Consider the following 18922-nt stretch of genomic DNA (forward strand, 5'->3'; position numbering starts at 1 on the left):
CTTTCTTTGTTCTGATCAAACTGTGTCCTCAGCTCATAATAAAGACACAGTTGTAGTATTAGAAATGCATATTAATTTAATGTAATGTTGTATGGTTTTATCAACTGGTTTCTGGGGCTTTTTTTACACTTATTGATATAACAACATGCCCACTAGAATGGGGAAACAATGAAAGTAATTTTCTAATAAAGAAGCCCATGAACAAAAAAATGTATCATAAGCTACAAAAGTCTGATATGAAATAGCTACAAACAGGGCTAATCACAGTGGTGAACAACCATAAACCCGGAGAAATAGGAGTAGTATTACTATCTGAGACTCACACCTGAAAAATACCCAACTAATAATAAAAGAGCTGGAGGCATGGCTGGAGAGGTAGAGTCCTTACCTAGCTCACAGGCTTGGAGTTCAATCCCAGTAACACAAAAATAAATAAATAAAATAAAATGCATCAAGAATACAAAGCAGGGTTGGGGACTTGGCTCTGTCTGGAAAGTGCAAGGTCTTGAGTTCAGTCCTCAGCTCTGCCCACCCCTCCCCCCTAAAAAAAAAAAAAGCAATCTAAAGCTATAGGAAGGTTTTTCTTCGGGTTTGGTTTATTCGTTATGGAGCTCGAGCGCAGGGCCTTAAGCTCTCTCTTGGTTTTCATGTCTACAAGTGGTATTCTACCATATAAGGCACGAGTCCAGTCCAGCATATTGCCTGTTAGTTGGAGATCAGAGTCTTACAGACTTTTTTGTGTGTGCAGGCTTGGAGCCCTGATCTTCATATCTCAGCCTCCTGGTAGTGAGGATTGTTGGCCTGAGCCCTGGCACATAAGATTTTACCTGCATGCAGGTGACAGGGAAGATCCTTTGACCTCAGTGGCACGGTGTGGATGATGATAGTGGCAGACAAGAAGGGACGAGGAAGGAGAGAGGAAAGCATAGAGCAAGGGATAAGCTGTGATTACTACTGAAGAGGAAGTCAGAACCAGGGTACTAACAGTTGGATCAGAGAAATACTGCAAAGTAGAAGTCAACAGTCATGGCTACTGATTGAAGGTGGGAGGGATGAAAGGATTCAAATATAACTTGGATATTTCAAGAGGAGTAATGTTTTAGGAGTAAAAATCCATTATTTTTTGTTTTGTTTTGTTTTGTTTTTTGCAGGTGTGTGACAGTTACTGAGGTTTGAACTCAGGGCCTGGGTTCTGTCCCTTAGCTTTTTACTCAAGGCTGGCACTCTACCACTTGAGTCACAGCTCCACTTTTGGCTTTTTGCTGGTTAATTGGAGATAAGAGTCCCATGGACTCTCCTGCCCAGGCTGGCTTCGAATGATGATCCTCAGATCTCAGCCTCCTGAGTATCATTACAGGCAGGAGCCACTGGCACCTGGCTATATTTCTTTGCAACTTTTTTTTGATCATGTATGCTATGTGCATTGAGAGCTGCATTAGAACATTTTTATGTTCCTCTGTGATTCACTCATTATAACAGCCTCTCATCTTTTCTTGTATAAGTTGCAGTATAAATAAATGAATATGCATTCATTATGCCTGATTATATAATTATGCTTCCCTCTTGGCAAATGTCTTTAGGCAGGAATGTAGTGGTTTCTGCTCATAACGAAAAGCTAGGTTTTGTACCAACCCAGATGCCCCTCAGTAGATGAATGGATCAAGAAAATGTGGTATATATACACAATGGAATTCTATGTCTCCATCAGAAAGAATGACATTTCCCCATTTGTTAGGAAATGGAAAGGCTTGGAAAAAATTATATTAAGTGAAGTAAGCCAGGCCCAAAGAAACATAGGTCCCATGGTTTCCCTTATTTGCAATATCTAGTATAGGTATGAGTCAAGCGGAAAAGATCAGATAATGTGATGTTAGGAAAACGAACCCTTAAATATGTATTTTAATGTTTTCGTTTCTTTCATGCATGTGTTTCTAACGCATTTATAAGATTATTTCTTTGTTGCTTTGTATGTCCCTCCCCCACAGTGTAACCCCCCTGCTTTCACTTTATTTGATGTCAGTATAACATGTGGAGGAGAGGGGGACAAACAAGTCGTTTAAGGATTCAGGTGGACCTGTTGTAACAAGGAGAATTACAAAATGTCATGTCAAAGCAAGCTTTACAATGTCGGAGTGGGGGGGGAGGGGGGTATGATTGGGTGGGGGGGAGGGGGGAGGCTGGGAAGGGAGGTGAAGGGTAAACAAAGGAGGAGGCTGCAATGCTTGGTAAGAAATGTATGCATTATCCTGCCAGTGTAATTGTAACCCCTCTGTACAGTATGTTCTCAAATAAAATAAAATTTAAAAAAAAAAAGCTAGGTTTTGTGTTTTCAAGGGATATTTCCCAGCTACATTCATGTTTGCTAAACATTTTTATAGCATTTGTAATATGTCTCAACAATAAACAGTAGCTTTCTACAGAAAGGAACTTTCTTGTTTTAATTTGGAATTGGATAAGCCAATAACTATTCTGTTTTGCCTTAAATAAGTATTAGTAACATTTTAAAATCCTTCTTCCTTTAGAACCAAATTGTTTCTCCTACTTGTGTTGACACTGTATTGGGTTTTTCAATGAGTACAGTAGCACAGTCACAACTAATATTTATTGAGCACTTATTGGGTGTAAAACATTGTTTCCAATGTCTTACACAGAGTCCTCAGAACAAATGTTGGAATAGTGCTGCTAGAATCTGACAGACAAGGCATGGGAAGGTTGAGGAACCTAAACAGGATCACACAGAAAGTGTGAGAATCAGAGCTGGAACTCATGGAGTTGGGTCTGGAGCCCGAGTGCTTGCCCCTTCCCATTTTCTCCTTGTGTAAGGCACTCAAGTTTAGAGACTTTGTATTTATGTGGTAAGAACATAGCTCTGCAGCATATCTCAGATTTTCCTGACCTGGGGACTACTTCAGCTGAGAAAACAAAGGATTTGTACAAACCATTGGTGCTCTCAGAAGTCTTAATCATCAAGAGCCTGCAATTAATTCCTCTCACATCACAATACTTCAGTTGGTAATTTAAAAATACTTCTAGCCAGGAATGTTGGCTCACCCCTATAATCCTAGCTGGTCAAGAGGCTGAGATCTGAGATTTAAGATTCAAAGCCAGTCCAAGCAGAAAAGTCTGAGAGACTCTTTTTTTTTTTCTTTTCTGTTAGTCGTGAGGCTTGAACTCAGGGCCTGGGTGCTGTTCCTCAGTCTTCAGCTCAAGGTGAGCACTCTACCACTTGAGCCACAGCGCCACTTCCGGCTTTTCTGAATGATTATATGACAATAAGAGTCTCATGTGAACTTTTCTCCCTGGGCTGGCTTTGAACCATGATCTTCAGATCTCAGCCTCCTGAGTAGCTAAGGTTATATGTGTGAGCCACAGGTGCCTGGCTGGGAGACTCTTATCTCCAATTACCCAGCAAAAAGCCAGAAGTGGAGCTGTGGCTTACGTGGTTGAGTGCCAGCCTTGAGTGAAAATGCTAAGAGAGAGTAGGAGGCCTGGAGTTCAAGCCCCAGTCCTGGCACAAAACAGCAACAAAAAGAAGAATTAAAAAGAAAATCAGATATCAGCTATTACAACAACCAGGTGGAATTAAATGACCATGTGAGCCATGGCTGGAACTGAGGTGCTAGAAGGCCAGAGAGGCAGCGTTGTGGAGACATTGGTCTTCATAGAGGTTTGTCAGGGTGAAATGTTGATTGCTTTCCTCAGGGATGTGGAGAAGAAACATAAATCTTGTATTGCATTGCAAAGTCGGAAAGGACTGAGTTACTTCTGAACAAACCAAAGTCTGGAAATTCGTTTCATCAAAAACTCATTTGCGAAATCCCTTTATGAGAAGTATCGTTGCCTGTGCCGAAAAGATTACCTAACACCTCAGAAACTCCTCAGGAAGGGCTCTGAGCACAGATGCTCAGGCGTCAGGCTGTTTGCTTACTCTTGGCCCTTTACTCAGTTTGGACCATGACATCCAACAACACACACACACACACACACACACACACACACACACACACATGCACACACACATACACACATGCGCACATTTCCATCTTTCTGAATCTCAGAACCTACGAGAGAATGATGTTCCCATAGAAAGAGTCTAAGCTAAAAGATTTTTAATCCTGTGTCATATTTTAATTTAAAATGCCCCCTCAGTCAAGTGCCAGTGACTTACACCTGTAACACACCTGTAGCTCCTGAGCGTCTGGGAACAGGGAGTGGAGGTTCAAGGGCGGCCGGAGAAGACACATTCCTGAGCGAGGCAGGCCGGCCATAGCAGGTGTGCTGTGGTATGTGCCTGCCATGCCAGCTATGCAAGGCGGATGTTGGCGGGGCTCGTGGCTCCAGGCCAGCCCCAGACAGCAAAGCTCATGAGACTCCTTCTGAATGGAAGGAGCCGGGCATGGTGGCATGTGTGTCACCCCAGCCACAGGGGTGGCTGGAACGAGCACATCTGGGCAGGGATTGGAATCCTGTCTCAAAAATAACCAGGGCAAAAGAGAGGAGATATAGTCATGTGGTAGAGCACCTGCTAGAAAGACAAAGGCCTGAGTTCACACTCCAGTACCATAAGAAAGACCAAAAAAAAAAAAAAAAAGCTCACACATTAAATTGGATGATGGATGCATTTATCCTCTAAGCTTCCCAAAAGCAAAATAAATGTGTGTGTGTGTGTGTGTGTGTGTGTGTGTGTGTGTGTGTGTGTGTGTGTGTGTGTGTGTGTGTGTGTGTGTGTGTGTGTGTGTGTACCAGTACTGGATCTTGAACTCAGGGCCTTGGTGCTGTTCCTTATCTTTTTCACCCAAGGTTAACACCCTACCTCTTGAACCACTTCTGGCTTTTCTGCTGGTTAATCGGAGACAGAGATTCACAGTCTTTCTTGCCCGGGGTTGGTTTCCAACCTCAATCCTCAGCTCTCAAGCTCCTGAGTAGTTAGGATTTACAGGCGTGAGCCACCAGCACCTGTCCTGCAAATGTAATTTAAAATTTAAATGTAAATATATTTTATTAAGCATATTGACACAAGAGTTTGGATATATGCAACTACATAAGTGTAAATATGTATTTACATACACACAACAGAAACGAATTCCCGTGAGTTACATCTTAAGTGAAGAAAAGGTTTTCCTCTTCCTTGTCTAACATTCACTCAGCTCAGACGAGTCTTGGACTGGTTGCAGGCTTTGCCTTGTTTAGAAGTGGGGGCGCTCTGTAAAGCTGCCAAAGGCCTGAGCCCAGGACTGAGCCCTCACGCCTTTCCAGCCCGGCCAGAGCAACACACCAAGAGGCAGAGACGGGGTGGAGTCATGAATGCTTCAACCTTTGCTTCACATGGGGTGGAATCAAAGAAAATTGAATGAATAACCAGGGAAGTCACGCTCAGAAACTTGTCCTAGGACAGTCAGCGATCTCAAAAGCTGTCTGTCACTCAGGAATTGATCAGAAATGACGCTTCTAAACCAGGTGCCTATAATCCTAGCTACTCAGGAGGCAGAGATCTGAGGATTGTGGTTCAAAGCCAGCTCAAGTAGACAAGTCTGTGAGACTTTCTCCAATTAACCAGCAAGAAGCCAGAAGAGGAAATGTGGCTCAAGTGGTAGGGTGCCAGCATTGAGCAAAGATGCCAAGTGAGAGCAAGAGCCCTGAGTCCAAGCCCCAGCACTTGCACAGCCTCTCGGGATCTAACCCCAGCAAACACACCAATAACATTACACATCTCCTTCTTCCATTACCTTGTTTTCAACTGAGGTCGCAGAATTGCCTTGTTTCAAAGAATCCGTTAGCCAAATGATGGTACAGATAATTTTTATTTAACACAAAGTAACGTTATAACACTTTCCTTGGTGGTATAAACAAAACAAATGGAAAACAATGTGTTCAGATTCCTTTGCTGCTGTTTTTAACAGTTTTTCTGTCTAACTGTTCAGGAAATAAATGATTATAAAAAAAACTGCATTAAATCACGGATACAAAGGCATACTTTTTCACTTTGCCTCAGGCTCCAATCTGAATCAGCCTCTTACTGGTTTTCATTTAAATCTTTGACATTTTGTTCAAAATGTGTTTTGTATCTACTGGATTTTTTTGAAACCTTTGTGTTAAAATTGATAATCTTGTTTACTGAGATATGTGCACCTTCTTAAATTTTAAACAAAAGGTAGTTGCTTCTCAAAGCTCTCCCTAGTTTGTGGCTCTGTTTTGAAGACCTCAGTACAGACTGAGAACGATTCTCAGTGTCTGGTTCAGAGAGGAAGTTCAGGAAAGTGTAGTACCAGCAAAGAGTATTTCCAAAATAGAGAGGACCTGAGTGCCAAATGTTTGGAGAAGTCACCGAAGCCGGCTTCGTTGCAGGCCAATGGCAGTCACAAGCAGCTAGAATAAATGGGGTGGAGTTGGGGGTGAAATGGACTAGGGGTGAGGATCAAATCTTTGTCTCTGGAAGAGAGGGACACTAGGGGAGAGAGAAGAGAAGGGAGATGTGGTTCAGCGGTGAAGGAGGAAGTCTAATTCACAGGGAGAAATGAGGGTCATGGTTTTATCTGTGCTGAGCAGCCTGAGAGGAGATAGAATCCGTGCAGATCTTTCAGAGAGAATGGACATTAAGCAGGAAAGACAGGTCACCAGACGGCAGGCAGTCTGGGTGATAAGAGAATAGATGGTTTGGGGTTTTTTTTTAGCTTTTGATAACAGGAAATTGCAGGGTTCTTTAGAAGTCTTTCTTTTCTTTTTTTTCCTACTGTGCAGAGGAAAGCCCGAGGGGAGGCCGGATAAGAAGAGAGATGTTCCCACCAAGAGGAGGGTGCTTGGAGCTGTAGGCAGAGCCCCGTGGCCCTGTGGACTCCTCTGTCACTGTCACTGTCACCATCACCGTCACTACCAGCCAGGCAAAGAGCCACTGCACCTCCTTTGTTGGAACCAGAACACAGGAAGTTCTCCAAGGAAGACACAAGGCTGAGAGGAAAGAAAAACAACACAAAACAAAAAACCCGCCTTTGCATCTAGAAAAACCCCTTTGGTGTCAGAAAGAGGAAAAATAGAAATACCTAGCTATACTGCCTTGGATGTACACGAAGAAAGATGGACACAATACATGAGCAACTAATTAAAGACACATGTATAGAAATCAGGGCACCAGAAACAAGGTAAATAAACAGAAGTGTGAAAGAGACTGTCAAGTCTGTCCCTTTTGAGTTTTACGTTTTTATTCAAGTGAATGTGTTATTTATTAAAACTAAAAATTCAGCTAGGTGTCAGTGGCTCACACTGTAATCCTAGCTAGTCAGGAGGCTGAGATCTGAGGGTCATGGTTCGAGATCAAACCAGGCAAACAAATCCCAGAGACTCTAATCTCCAATTCACCAAGAAAAGCAGGAAGTTGAGGTGTGGCTCAAGTGAGAGAGCACTACCTTTGATTGAACAAGCCAATCAAGAGTGCGAGGCCCTATGTTCAAGCCCCAGTACTGGTATGCGCGTGTACACACACATACACACACACACACACATACACACACACACGTACATAGGATGAATAGGACATGGACATGGAGAATTATGGGAAAAGTACAGCTAACATGCTAACATGTCTGGACCAAAGGGAGGCAGCAAAAATGAGGAATTAACATCAGATAGAAGAAATCCTTCCAGGTAAAAATCACCCACTGTGGATGGATTTGGGTAGAGGTGGAAGAGGCCCAGCGCCTACCTAAGACGACTTCAGTTTCTGTGTTTGCAGATCATCCTGCTGTGGACAAAGACATTGGCATGGGACAGGAGAGGAAGGAGGACATAAGCTCAATTTCAGGCATGCTCAGTCTGACACAAAGGTCTCACTGACCTGTCTCTCTCAATCTGGCCCATTATATGAGATCTAATCTTTCTATATTAAAAGGCAAAGGAGTTATGGGCTATCCGTCAGCCTTTTATTCTTGATATGGTTTTTGTTTTCAGATTCCTGTAAGAATCTTTCTTATTCCCAGCCTTTTGCCTTGTTAGTCTTTTGATTAATTTTCAGGACCAGCTGACCTCTGAGCCCTCGGGTCCTGCCTGGTTGTGTGTGCTGGGGCAGGGACTAAGCAGAGCCGTGAGGGTGAACATACCACGTACCGCCCAGCACGCTGTGCCTCTCACCGACCATTTCTGCTTCACAGCAGCTCAGCGGAATTGCTTGGGGAGTAAAAGAAAAGTGTTTTATGAAACAACAGGCCAACCATTTAAATCTGTAACTACTGTGCTCATATTCCCTGCTTCCTTGTCTACAATGGAACCAGAGCAGTGTCTCAGAGACACACAGTCATTTCCTTTTCTGTCTGCAAGCAACACCAGCAGATGCATTATATCCTTGCTCTACTCACAGGAGACTGAGAGGCTGAGTTGACAAAACAGGAAAGCTAAATCACTTATAAGCATGTAAACAACCAGATTTTTACTACTACCACTGTTCCCAAATGCTAGAATGTAAAGCTCATAGGTACCATAAATGCTGATCTTTTGGTTAGAGAGACAACAATTCAAAGATTAAACACTCTTTATTTTTTCCGCTGGAAAGAATAAATGTCCTCTGACACGATTATAAAGCATTCCCATCCCTAAAATATATAGAAGATCCAAAGATTTAGAAAACTTTAGTCTTCAACATTGTAAGTAAAAGTGCTTTTAAAGTTTGAGCATGAAAATATTGAATAGTATTTATAGTTTACGTTAAAGTGTCAACTAAGAACAAAGACTAAACACTTAGGCAGGTAGCTGTAGGGTATGTTGTTTGAAACAGCAGTACATCATCATTAGTGTATTTGTGTGTGTGTGTGTGTGTGTGTGTGTGTGTGTGTGTGTGTGTGTGTTAGTCTGGGCACTGTCCTTGAGCTTTTTTTTTTTCTTTTCAGAAGGTTAGTGCTCTGCTACTTGAACCACAGCTCCACTGTCAGCTTTTCTTGATGGTTAATTTGAGATATGAGTCTCTGGAGGGCTGGAGCAATGGCTCAAATGGTAGAGCACTTGTCTGGCAAGTATAGGAGTTCAAACCCCAGACCTGCCAAGCAAAACAAAGAAAAATTTTTTAATCCATTTTTCAGTCAGGCCCTGGTGGCTCACACCTATAATCCTAGCTACTTAGAAGGCTGAGATCTGAGGATCATGGTTGGAAGCCAGCCCAGGCAGGAAAGGCTGAGAGACTCTTATCTCTAATTAATCAAAGAAAAAGCTAGAAGTGGTGCTTTGGCGCTGTGGCTCAATGGTAGGGAGCTAGCCTTGAGCAAAAGGACCTCAGGGACAGTGCCCAGGCCCAGAGAGAGTTCCAGCATTGGGACTGGCAAAAAAAAAAAGAGTCTCAGGGACTTCCCTGCCCAGGATGACTGCAAACCATGACGCTCAGATCTCAGACTCTTGAATTGCTAGGATTACAGGTGTGAGCCACAGGTGCCTGGCAGAAATATTATTAATGTTATACATTGTTGAAGACTTATGTTCCAGTACAAACTGAGCTATTAAAGTGATGGTATCATTCCTGCCGCATAGAGCTTTCGTATGACTGTGGGAAGATGTTCTGCAGTCAGGATGTGTTTGAGTGCTTTACTGAGTAGTAATTGTGTAGTTGTTGATTGAACATGCAATTACTGAGTTAGCTAGAACAATGTAATGACCATTGTGGGCACCTTGTCTTCTTGCTTTTTAAAATGTAGAGCTTTGGCATTTTACTTCTTTTTTTTTAACTGTATTTTTTTTGTCTTTTCTTTTTTGGTACTGGGGATCGAACCCAGGACGTTGTACTTGCTAGGCAAGCGCTTTGCCACTGAGCTACATCCCAGCCCGTTTGGGTTTTTTTTAACTGTATTTTTTTTTGTCTTGGCATTTTACTTCTAAATAAAGTAATTTCTCTCCAGCTGTGTTTTTGAGATTCAGGAAGACAAAGCCCTGAGTAGGTCTGATTGGAGTTCTGGCTTCTCATATCATAGCTGAGTAGTCTTAAACTTCTTATTCACTCTGTATTCCTCTCTGGCCTTTTCTATACAAGCAAAGTTAGTAAGGTTTGCTTGCTTTGTCTGGAGTAAGAGAGTTAACTTCCATGACGGTATATGGTAAACACTCCTCATGCTTTAGTTATCATTACTTTGTGTTAGCTTCAGCTACTGGAACAAAATACCATACACAGGTGGCTTAGACAACAAGAGTTTATTTCCTGGACCTTGGAAGTCCAAATCGAGGTGTCACAGTGCCAGGTCTTCGGTGTGGATCCTCTTTCTGGTCTGCATCTCCTGTGTGGGTGGGGGTGGGGGAAAGGAGGACGATGGGAGGCAAGGCTCCTTGGCATTTCCTGTATAAGGACACAAATCCTCTTCACTAGGCCCTGCCCTTGGGAACTAATCACCCCCAAAGGCACTGCCTGCTAGCAGCATCACATCAGGGATTCGACTGTAAGTTGTGTAGCCTTGAGGGGAGCAAACCCAGGGATTCACCCACATTTCACTCCTGTGCACCCCTTAAGCCCACCTTCTCACGTGTGTGCTTTCCTCCTCAGTCACCCACTGAGAACCCCTCTATCAGATGATCGCCATCATAGAGAATCCACCACGGATGGCTTTGGAACTCTTCCTCCTGATGGGGACATGAGACTGTCATTGCTCTAGAGGATACTAAGCCACAGAGTAGGCAAGTGGGGCTCAGCTGTTGAGGCCACCTCTGGGGATAGACCTGTTCCAAGCAGAATGGAGGCAGTGGATGCCTGTAATCTGAGGAACACACTGAGATCAGAGGGTCATAGTTCTAAGCCAGCATAGGCAGGAAAGTCTGTGAGTCCCAGCACATACACACACACACACACACACACACACACACACACACACACACACACACACACACACACACACACACACACACACAGTTAAAGGAGATAAAGTTGTGGAAGTTACTATCCTATTCAGAAAGAGTGGTCCAAAAAACATAATTTAAAAGATCCTGGAGGGAGCCGAACACTTCCTGTCAGGAGGTGGACAGCCCCCAGACACGAGAGTCATACATGGACATCTCTTTTCTCTTCAAGGCAGACTTAGTTTCCGTCTGTTTCCACATTCTAGCGTGGGGTGGGCAGTTCTGGGGCTTGAATTCAGGGCCTCTGTACCCTCACTCCAGTTTTCATTCAAGGCTGGAGCTCTACCACCTAAGCTATACCACCTACCCCTGGCTCTTTGCTGGTTAGATAAGAGTCTCTCAGATTTGTCTGTCTCAAGTAGGCTTTGAGCCATAATCCTCAGATCTCACCCTTCTGAGTAGCTAGGATTACAGGTGTGAGCCACCAGTGCCCAGCTTGTTTCATATTTTCCCCATGGTTTTATTTGATGATCTTTGTATTGCTTTCTGACAACTCTCAAACGGTTAGGGCCATCTATTAAAGGTAGTGTGAGTTAACATCTTTGTGTCTTAAAACAATTTTCACAGAGAACTCTGCACAGAGGTTGATTCAAGGCCAGCAGCAGGAAATTAAGAGTAAGGTACATGTTCAGTGTGGGAACACAGAAAAATCTTCAAAGATGAATTGATCAATCAGGTCAAAGAGATTGGAGGCACTGAGGGCAGCATGCTGGACAGGACTAGACAGGAAGAGCATGTATATAATTTAAGCTTGCTGTAGTGTAGTATAACACAGATCCATACACTCTCAATAAAATGACACAACAGATAAAATATAAAGTACTGATCATTCTGTGACTCAGCTTTTCTGACATTATTCACCACAAACACGTTTTGCGCTAGCATCTATGGCTTTGAATTCAGAGTCTGATACACTCAGCTTTCTTGCTCAGGGCTGGTGCTCTACCACATGAGCTATGTCTACATTCCAGCATTTTGCTGGTTAATTGGATATGGAGTTTCCAGCACTTTTCTTTTTTTTTTTTTTTTTTTTTTTTTTTTTTTTTTTTGCCAGTCGTGGACCTGAACTCTGGGCCTAGGCGCTGTTCCTCAGCTCTTCAGCAAAAGGTGAGTGCTGTACCGCTTGAGCCACAGCACCACTTCCGGCTTTTTTCTTTTTATGTGGTGCTGAGGAATCGAACCCAGGGCCTCAGGCATGTAAGGCAAGCGCTCCACTGAGCCAACTTCCCAGCCCTCAAATATACTTTAGAGAGAAAGATGCTCTCCTTCAACATCTTACTTCTTCCTTGACCTAAAATGCTCTAGTGTTCCTCTGTTCTAGAATCAACTACAGCTTTCCATAATTATCAAATCAAGTCTGGGATTTTCCCAACATTCCTTTCATAATTCCTTCCACTACCTTCCTTCTCTATGGATGTACTGTGTGTTCTAAGACTTAACCCAGACTGCTTTTGGTAGAAATGTCACAATTTATGATCTGTATAAACACTCAAGACCTTTAAAAGAGCATATTTGAAGGTTTTTTGGTTTTTTGTTTTTGTTTTTGTTTTTTGTCGGTCATAGGGCTTGAACTCTGGTCCTGGCGCTGTCCCTGAGCTCTTCTACTAAAGGCTAGTGCTCAACCACTTGAGCCACAACACCACTTACAGCTTTTTTTCTTTCTTTCTTTCTGTGTATGTGATTCTGAGGAATCAAACCCGGGGCTTCATGCATGCTAGGCAAGCACTCTACCACGAGACCACTTTCCCAGCCCATATTTGAATATTTTTAAAGTTTAGAATTCTTGGTAGAACTAGCAACTTGTCCCAGCCCAGGGCCTAATTTTTGGGAAAAAGCCAAGTTCTTACATAAGCATTTTGCCAAGGTTGGTGGCAAGAAATGAAGGAAATGCATTGCAGACTGTGGGGAATGACTTGCAAACCGGGAAACGTGAGCCTGGCCTCTGGCGGCCACAGAGCCCACCAGCCTTGCATCTCCTCTTCTCCCTGATTGGACTTGGGAGGGAGCCCCGGCAACAGCAGGCTCTGGTTTAGTGCAGTCAGGGGAGCCTGGGGTCCGCAGAGTGTGGGCACTCTGGCAAAGAGGGTGATTTGAACCCCTTGAGTCATCAGTCCTGCAGTCCCTGCCCCACAGCTATGCCAGTTTGTCAGCTTGGTTGCAAGTTGTCTAACTCCATTGCTTCTAAACTTCAACAATTCTTTATGTCAATTGTTTTGATAATTAGGTATTTTTGAACGATATGGATGTGATGCTAGATGTGTGTATGTTTGTGTGTGTACATGTGTGTGCATGCACACACATGCCAGTACTGGGCCTTGAATCCAAGGCCTCATATTCTTGCTCAGCTTTAGCCACTCAAGGCTGGTGCTCTACCCCCTGAGCCACATCTCTACTTCCTGCATTGGAATCTAGAAAAGGTTCTGCCTCTTGCTTCCATTCTGCAGTAGAAACAGGGCTCGAGTGACATATTTGAATTTGTCAAATAACCTAAAAGATTTCATGTGATGGTAGGGTTCTTTTAGTAGAAGCTCACAAGTTCCTTTACAATAGAAACACATTAGCTAATAATGACACATTCTAGACTAAAAAAAAAATAAATGTTCCACCAACTTTAAGGCCATCATATTTTAATGCATGTACTTTCTTTTTTTTTTTTTTTTTTTTTTTTAAATTTTTTTTATTGTAGAGATACTATACAGAGGGTTACAGTTACATGAGTGAGGTAATGAGTACACTTCCACTTCCTCTTGAACATTGTTACCCCCTCCATTGTTTTCCCCCTACCATCCCCTCCCTCCCTCCCTTCCCCAAGGTTCTTTTTTTTTTTTTTTTTTTTTGATCGTGATTAAGTGATTACTTAATTTCCGGAAATTCACAGTATTGTGGAATAATGATGCTCATTTAAAGTCACAAGTTCATTCTAACTTTCCTGGAGCAAATTGTCTATCACAGTCTGTAATATATAACGGTGCTCATATGTTATATACCATATATGTGATCAGCAGCATGGGGATATTTAGTAGTGGTTCAACCAGATGAGTGGGAGTTCTTTGTTTCTTAAGTCCTGTTAGTTTTGTCATATCACCTAACATTTTGGATTCATCATCCACTTATCAGGGAGACCATGTACTGTTTGTCTCTTCGTTCTTGGCTTACCTCGCTCAACATGATTCCTTCTAGCTCCATCCATTTCCCTGCAAATGCCATTATTTTGTCATTTCTAATGGCTGCATAATATTCCATTGTGTATAGATACCACAATTTTTGGATCCATTCATCTGTGGTGGGGCATCTAGGTTGTTTCCATATCCTAGCTATTGCGAACAGTGCTGCAATAAACATGGAGGTGCACGTGTCCTTGTATATTGGTTCCTGTTGTTCAGGGTAGATGCCTAGAAGTGGTATGACTGGGTCGTAAGGGAGGTCAATCTTTAGCTTTCTAAGGACCCTCCAGACTGCTTTCCAAAGTGGTTGTATGAGTGTACATTCCCACCAGCAGTGTAATAGCGTTCCTCGTTCTCCACATCCCCTCCAGCATTTGTCGTTGGCTGATTTGTGGATGTGGGACATTCTGACTGGGGTAAGGTGGTATCTCAGGGTTGTCTTTATTTGCATTTCCTTCACCACCAGGGATGATGAACATTTCCTCATGTGTTTCTTTGCCATTTTTATTTCTTCATTTGAGAAGTCCCTCTTTAGTTCCCTTGCCCATTTAGTAATTGGTGTGTTGGGTTTGGGAGGGATTAGTTTCTTGAGTTCCCTGTATATACAGGATGTTAACCCCTTGTCTGATATATTGCTGGTAAATATTTTTTCCCAATTAGTTGGTTGTCTTTCTAGCTTGGTTGCGATAGCTTTATCTGTGCAGAAGCTTTTTATTTTAAGGTAGTCCCATTTGTCGAGTCTCTCTCCAATTTGTTGTGACCCTGGGACTCTGTTCAGGAAGTTCCTTCCTGTGCCTATTAGTTCAAGTGTCTCTCCTACTCTGTCCTGCAGTAGTTTCAGAGATTCAGGTTTAATGTTAAGGTCTTTAATCCATTTTGAGTTGATGTTGGTGCATGGTGATAGGCTGGGGTCCACTTTTAGTTTTCTGCATGTGGCTGCCCAGTTTTCCCAGCACCAGCGGTTGAAGAGGCTGTGTTTCTTCCATTGTATGTCTTTGGCTCCTTTGTCGAATATCAGCTGGCTGTAGGCCTGTGGATTTATTTCTGGATCTTCTATTCTGTTCCATTGGTCTTCGGGTCTGTTTTTGTGCCAGTACCATGCTGTCTTTGTTATTATAGCTCTGTAGTAGAGTTTGAAGTTCGGCTTGGATAGCCCTCCCATATTGTCTTTATCCCCTAGAATTGTTTTGGCTATTCTAGGTCTTTTGTTGTTCCATATGAATTTTTGGACTGTTTTCTGTATTTCAGTGATGTACGTCATTGGGATTTTAATAGGAATTGCGTTGAATTTGTATATTAGTTTTGGAAGTATTACCATCTTTACTATATTAAGTCGGCCTATCCAGGAGCATGGGAGGTCTTTCCATTTCCTAGTGTCTTCTGCAATTTCTTTCTTTAACTTTTTATAGTTCTCATTAAATAGTTCTTTTACATCTTTGGTTAGGTTAATTCCTAAATATTTTATTTTTCGGGAGGTTATTGTGAATGGGGTTGCTCCCTTTATTTCCCTCTCTTCCTGTACATTATCAGTGTATAGGAAGGCAACTGATTTTTGTGGGTTTATTTTGTATCCTGCTATTTTGCCAAAGTGATTTATGATTTCTAAGAGTTTGGGGATGGAGTTTTTGGGATCGTGGAGGTATAGTATCATGTCGTCTGCAAAAAGGGATAGTTTAACTTCTTCTTTTCCTATGAGGATCCCTTTAATATCTTTTTCTTGCCTTATTGCCCTGGCTAAGGGTTCTAGGACTATATTGAAGAGGAGTGGAGACAGTGGGCATCCTTGCCTTGTTCCTGATTTTAGGAGAATTGGTTGTAGCTTTTCCCCATTAAGTATAATATTGGCTATTGGTCTGTCATAAATGGCTTTTATTGTTTTTAGAAATGTTCCTTCTATTCCTATTTTCTCCAGAGCTTTTAGCATGAATGAATGTTGAATTTTGTCAAAGGCCTTTTCTGCATCTGTAGCGATAATCATGTGATTCTTGACCTTGGCTCTGTTGATATGTTGGATTACATTTATTGACTTACGTATGTTAAACCATCCCTGTGTCTCTGGGATGAAGCCTACCTGGTCATAGTGAATTATTTTTTTTATGTGTTTCTGGATTCTGTTAGCTAGAATCTTGTTAAGGATCTTTGCATCTGTGTTCATCAAGGAGATTGGCCTGTAATTCTCCTTTTTGGTTGGGTCTTTGCCTGGTTTGGGGATGAGTGTGATATTGGCTTCGTAGAATGAGTTTGGGATAGCTCCTTCCTTCTCTGTTTCTCTGAAGAGCTTGAGGAGTATGGGTATTAGTTCTTGTTTAAAGGTCTTATAGAATTCTGCTGTGAATCCATCTGGTCCTGGGCTTTTTTTTGTTGGAAGACTTTTGATAGCTTCCTGTATCTCATTATAGGATATTGGCTTATTTAATTGGTTAACTTCTTCTTTGCTCAGTTTGGGCAACTTGTATTTCTCTAAAAATGCATCCATTTCTGCCCGATTTTCTTCCTTTAGAGAGTATAGCTTTTGAAAGTAGTCTGTTAGAATTGTTTGGATATCTTGGGTACGTGTGGTGATGTTTCCCGTGGCATCCCTAATCCTATTAATATGGGTTTCCTCTCTTCTTTTTTTAATTAATCTAGCCAATGGGCCATCAATTTTGTTTATTTTTTCAAAGAACCAGCTTTTTGTTTGGTTTATTTTGGTTATGGTTTTCTGATTTTCTAATTGGTTAATCTCTGCTTTTAATTTGGTTATCTGGCTTCTTCTAGTAGCTTTAGGTTCCATTTTTTCCTGTTTTTCTAGCTGTTTTAATTGCAACATGAGGTTATTTACTTGGTCTGTCTCCATTCTCTTGATGTGGGCACTGAGGGCAATAAATTTGCCCCTCAGGACTGCTTTTGCTGTGTCCCACAAGTTTCTTTGTGAGGTAATGCATGTACTTTCTTGAGTCAATAAAAACCTTGAAATGAACATACCTTTGCAAGCTATCCCCAATATACATCTTAAGAGGAAAAAAAACTAGTATAAATTTAAACTGAATTAAAAACCTTTTCTCACTTTTTATTTTCTTCTAATCTTCCCCTTTGTCTCACTGGGTATAAAGCAATTATATTCCTGGAACGTTCTTGTTCAATGCAATTGTAACATATTTTCGTAACTATGATCAGTAGAGGATATTAAAGCTGTGATTTCTGAGTTTCACAGCTTATTCAATAAATGCTGGTCCGAACCAGCATCACCTCTCAAAGGGTTCCTGTTCTAGCTTTTTCTGAAGATAGTGAGGGGAAAAACCAACTCAAACATAGATCCGTGCTCCTAGACTTTCACCACACAGGTCATTTCTGACATCAAACATAGGGTTTCGGATTCCCGACACCCCAGTCATGGTGCCTGGGGCTCCCGGCACACCAGGTAGTTCTGGACTTGAGTGGTGAGTCTTGGTGTCAGACCTCCCAGGCTGAGGGCTTGACCCCCACGCAGACCCAGTCACACATGCCAGGCGGTTTCAGCTGTACACGGGGGTTCCCATCGCTTCCTCCATGGGGGTCAATGGATTTGCTCACAGAGCAAGGTTACTGAAGCCAGGGAGGCTCCTGAGTTTCATGGCTTTGTATGAGGATGTTACACAGCACACACAGGGGAGGTGGGGTGGGTGACAGGCTTCCGGGCTCTGTTGGTGCTCAGCGTCACTGACTCCATTCTACAGGTGTGGCAGGAGCAGGGACGCTCATCAGGTTGGTGCCTGGGCCCAGGCAGCCGGCCAAGTGCCAGCATCTGGAGTCTAGCTAGGGTCCAGCGGCCTGGCCAGATTCTTGGTGTTTTTGCATCTCTTCCTCCTTCCCAGGAAGGAGGCAGGGGCTCATATGAGGGGGGGGGGGTTGGGGGGGAGATAAGGTAGGGAGAGAATTTCTCCAAGACCAGAAGGCGGGGGATGATGAGTGCTTCTGTGACCTGTCTTAGGGAAAAGAAATTCTCTTTTCCATAGCCCGGGGAAGGGTAACCAAAATACGCTGCCATCATGTCACCTCCACTTGACACAAGCAAGAACCCTGCAACCCTGCATTCCCTCCTTGAACGTCTCCCCCAATCCCAAAGGTCAATGTGAGGGGCCTTGGTCTTTCTTCTCCATAATGGTAGCCACCTTCTCAGTGAGGTGTTCTCACCAGACCTGTTTCCTCTCTAGCTTCCATTTCATTCTTCTTATCTCCTTCTTTTCGTGTGTGTGTATGTGCATGTGCATGTGTGTGTGCATGTGTGTGTTGGTACTGAGTCTTGAACTCAGGACCTCTTGTTCTTACATGGCTTTTTCACTCAAAGCTGGTGCTCTACTACTTGAGCCACAGTTCTACTTCTGGCTTTTGGTGCTTAAGTGGAGAGTTTCTCAGATTTGTCTACCTGGGCTGGCTTGGAACTGTGCTCAACCCCCTGATTATCTGATTTTGCCCACAGTTCTGGTTACCGCCCAAAGCTACCTTTACCCTTCAGGATCTACATCCTTACTTCCTGTCTTCTCCCCTGTAGAAGCTGGAACCTCAGAGGCTGGTAACCAATGACTCTGAACCTGTGCTTAGAACCCTGTGCGCTCACTCCTCCCCATGCTGCTGCCCTTCCCCTCCATCCCCCCCCTCCCCCAGGCTGTTTGAAGGAAAGGAGGAAGGAAGGCATGAAAAAGCTTCTATTTTACTCAGTGTTCATGAAACACATGAAATCTGCTTGGATAACTCCCTCCTCCTTTCCCTGATGGTGCGGGGGCTTGAACTCGAGTCTTGTGCTTGTCGGCACTCAACCACTGAACCATACTCTTAAGACCTTCTTGTGTTTGCTATTTATTTGAATAGTCTTGAAGTTTTGCGCAGCCATTTCTAAACTAGGATATTTCCATTTAACTTCCGGAATCACTGAGATGCCAAGCTTT

This window comes from Dipodomys merriami, unplaced genomic scaffold (genome assembly GCF_024711535.1).
Source record: "Dipodomys merriami isolate MVZ:Mamm:240054 unplaced genomic scaffold, mDipMer1.0.p SCAF_332, whole genome shotgun sequence".
In the NCBI taxonomy this organism is placed as follows: Eukaryota; Metazoa; Chordata; class Mammalia; order Rodentia; family Heteromyidae; genus Dipodomys; species Dipodomys merriami.